This window comes from Physeter macrocephalus, chromosome 13 (assembly GCF_002837175.3).
Source record: "Physeter macrocephalus isolate SW-GA chromosome 13, ASM283717v5, whole genome shotgun sequence".
NCBI classification, from domain to species: domain Eukaryota; kingdom Metazoa; phylum Chordata; class Mammalia; order Artiodactyla; family Physeteridae; genus Physeter; species Physeter macrocephalus.
Window position 1 is genome coordinate 45,571,200 of NC_041226.1, and position 4,605 is coordinate 45,575,804.

General features: G+C 37.3%; 1 pseudogene; it reads left to right on the top strand.

The window, feature by feature from the left end:
* Positions 1-3,165, top strand: part of LOC129392671 (NADH-ubiquinone oxidoreductase chain 5-like) — an 8,185-nt pseudogene extending 5,020 nt beyond the window's left edge.
* The last annotated feature ends 1,440 nt before the right edge of the window (positions 3,166-4,605 follow it).

A 4,605-nucleotide genomic window follows, 5' to 3' on the forward strand; every position in this document is an offset into this window, starting at 1 on the left:
AAAGATCAGAGCAGAAATAAATGAAATAGAAACAAAGAAAACAATAGCAAAGATCATTAAAACTAAAACCTGGTTCTTTGAGAAGATAAACAAAATTGATAAACCATTAGCCAGACTCATCAGGAAAAACAGGGAGAGGACTCAATAAAATTAGAAATGAAAAAGGAGAAGTTACAACAGATACCGCAGAAATACAAAGCATCCTAAGAGACTACTTCAAGCAAACTCTATGCCAATAAAGTCGACAACCTAGAAGAAATGGACAAATTCTTAGAAAGGTATAACCTTCCAAGACTGAACGAAGAAGAAATAGAATATATGAACAGGCAAATCACAAGTAATGAAAACTGTGATTAAAAATCTTCCAACAAACAAAAGTCCAGGACCAGATTGCCTCACAGGTGAATTCTGTCAAACATTTGGAGAAGAGCTAACACCCATTCTTCTCAAGCTCTTCCAAAAAATTGCAGAGGAAGGAACACTCCCAAACTCATTCTATGAGGCCACCATCACCCTGATACCAAAACCAGACAAAGATACTACAAAAAAAGAAAATTACAGGCCAATATCACTAGTGAATATAGATGCAAAAATCCTCAACTAATTACTAGCAAACAGAATCCAACAACACATTAAAAGGATCATACACCATGATCAAGTGGGATTTATCCCAGGGATGCAAGGATTCTTCAGTATACACAAATCAATATCACTTACCAATGGTCTCACATCCTCTATACTATTCTGTCTGGCAAACTCAAACTACAAACAAATCCATAGTCGAACCATAATCTTAGCTCGAGACCTACAAATCTTTCTCTCACTAATAGCCACCTGGTGATTACTAGCAAGCCTGACAAATCTCGCTCTACCCCCCACCATCAACTTAATTGGAGAACTACTTGTAGTTATATCAGCATTCTCATGATCAAACTTCATCATTATCCTAACAGGAACAAATATTGTGATCACTGCCCTCTATTCCCTATATATGTTGATCACAACACAACGTGGCAAACATACACACCATATCAATAATCTCACCCCCTCCTTCACACGAGAACACGCCTTAATAGCCCTACACATTATTCCCCTACTACTCCTATCACTAAACCCCAAAATCATCCTGGGCCCTCTTTACTGTAAATATAGTTTAAGAAAAACACTAGCTTATGAAGCTAATGACAGAAGACCAAAACTTCTTATTTACCGAAAAAGTATTGCAAGAACTGTTAACTCATGCCCTCACACCTAACAGTGTGGCTTTTTCAAGCTTTTAAAGGATAGTAGTTATCCATTGGTCTTAGGAACCAAAGAATTGGTGCAACTCCAAATAAAAGTAATAAACCTATTCACTTCCTTCGCTTTACTCACATTGCTAATCTTAACTGCCCCAATCATACTATCCAACACAAACCTCTACAAAAGCAACAAGTACCAGTCTCATGTAAAAAATACCATCCTTTGTGCCTTCATTGCCAGCCTAATTCCAACAATAGTATACCTTCACACAAACCAAGAAGCACTTATTTCAAATCGACACTGAATTACCATCCAAACCCCTAAACTAACACTTAGCTTCAAAATAAACTACTTTTCACTCATGTTCATGCCCGTGGCACTGTTCATCACATGATCTATCATAGAATTCTCAATATGGTACATGCGCTCCAACCCCTACATCAACCAATTCTTCAAATACCTACTCCTCTTCCTTATCACCATACTAATCCTCATCATCACAGCTAACAACCTCTTCCAACTCTTCATTGGATGAGAAGGAGTAGGGATTATGTCCTTCTTACTTATTGGCTGATGATTCGGACAAACAGATGCAAACACAGCTGCCTTTAAAGCAATCCTATACAACTGCATCGGAGATATCGGATTCGTCATATCAATAGCATGGTTTCTCTCTAACATAAACACATGAGATCTACAACAAATCTTTATACTCAGCCAAAACTCCTTGAAATTCCCCCTTAAAGGACTCGTACTAGCTGCAGCTGGAAAATCAGCTCAATTCGGAATTCACCCCTGACTCCCCTCAGCAATAGAAGGTCCCACTCCAGTTTCAGCCCTACTCCACTCAAGCACAATAGTTGTAGCAGGCATTTTCTTACTTGTCTGCTTCTACCCTCTAGTAGAAAACAACAAACTCATTCAGACAATAACTCTCTCTAGGTGCCCTCACTACTCTATTTACAGCCATTTGCACTCTCACCCAAAATGATATCAAAAAAATTATTGCCTTCTCCACCTCCAGCCAACTAGGCTTAATAATAGTAACAATTGGCCTCAACCAACCTTACTTAGCATTCTTACACATTTGCACACATGCTTTCTTCAAAACTATATTATTCCTATGTTCTGGCTCTATCATCCATAACCTAAATAATGAACAAGATACTCGAAAAATAGGAGGACTATTCAAAGCCCTTCCCTTCACCACAACTGCCCTTATCATTGGATGTCTTGCACTAACAGAAATAGCATTCCTCACCTGATTCTACTCTAAAGACCCTATCATTGAAGCCACCACTTCATCTTATACCAATGCCTGAGCCCTATTATTAACTCTAACCACTACCTCCCTCACAGCTATCTATAGCACCCGCCTCATTTTCTTCACACTAATAGGACAACCTCGCTTCCCTCCTTCTGTAACCATTAATGAAAATAATCCCCTATTAATTAACCCTATCAAATGCCTATTAATTGGGAGCATCTTCGTCGGCTTCATCCTATCCAACAACATTCCTCCTATAACCACTACCTTAATAACCATGCCCTTACACCTAAAACTAACCGCTCTGGCAATAACGATCTTAGGTTTTATTCTCGCATTCAAGATCAATCTCAACACACAAAACTTAAAATACACACACCCCTCAAACTCCACTAAATTCTCCACTCTATTAGGATATTTCCCCATAATCATACAATGCTTACCCCCCCACCTGAACCTAGTAATAGGTCAAAAACTAGCAACTTCCTTACTAGACCTAGCCTGACTAGAAATCATCTTACCAAAAACCACAGCCTTTATTCAAATAAAGGGCTTCTATACTAACCTCAAACCAATGAGGCCTCATCAAACTCTATTTTCTATCCTTCCTTATCACTATTACTCTTGGTATATTCTTATTTAATTACCCCGAGTAATCTCCATAATAACCACAACACCAATAAATAATAATCAACCTGTAACAACCACCAACCAAATACCATAGCTGTATAATGCAGCAATTCCTGTAGCTTCCTCACTAAAAAACCCAGAATCCCCTATATCATAAATAACCCAATCCCCCAGACCATTAAACTCAAACACAACCTCCATCTCCTCACTCTTTAAAATATATAACACCACCAAAAACTCCACCATTAACCCTAAAAGAAATGCTCCTAACACAACTTTGTTAGAAACCCAAAGCTCAGGATACTGCTCAGTAGCCATAGCTGTCGTGTAACGAAACACAACCAACATTCCCCCCAAATAAATCAAAAACACTATTAAACCTAAAAATAAACCACCAAAGTTTAAAACAATCCCACACCCAACACTACCACCCACAATCAATCCTAAACCCCCATAAACAGGTGAAGGCTTTGAAGAAACCCCCACAAAACTAATTACAAAAATAATACTTAAAATAAAAACAATGTATGTTATCATTATTCTCACATGGACTTCAACCATGACCCATGGTTCGTAGATCTAAGGAGGAGCCTGTCCGGGGGGGTGGTGAATATTGATTTGTATATTGATTTAATATGGTACACCATATTAACAAATTGAAGAATAAAAACCATATGATCATCTTAGAAGAAGAAAAAGCTTTTGACAAAATTCAACACCCATTTATGATAAAAACTCTCTAGAAAGTGGGCAGAGAGGGAACTTACTCAATATAATAAAGGCTGTATATGACCAACCCACAGCAAATATCATTCTCAATGATGAAAAACTGAAAGCACTTCCTCTAAGATCAGGAACAAAACAAGGATGTCCACTCTCACCACTATTATTCAAATAGTTTTGGAAGTCCTAGCCATGGCAACCAGAGAAGAAAAAGAAGTAAAAGGAATACAAATTGGAAAAGAAGTAACAACACTGTCACTGTTTGCAGATGATATGATACTGTACATAGAGAATCCTAAAGATGTCACCAGAAAACTACTAGAGCTAATCAATGAATTTGGTAAAGTAGCAGGATATAAAGTTAATGCACAGAAATCTCTTGCATTCCTATACACTAATGATGAAAAATCTGAAAGAGCAATTAAGGAAACACTCCCATTTACCATTGCAACAAAAGGAATAAAATACTTAGGTATAAACCTACCTAAGGAGACAAAAGACCTTTATGAAGAAAACTATAAGACATTGATGAAAGAAATTAAAGATGATACAAACAGATGGAGAGATATACCATGCTCTTGGATTGGAAGAATCAATATTGTGAAAATGACTATACTACCCAAAGCAATCTACAGATTCAATGCAATCCTTATCAAACTACCAATGGTATTTTTTACAGAACTAGAACAAATGTATCTTAAAATTTGTATGGAAACACAAAAGACCCTGAATAGCCAAAGCAG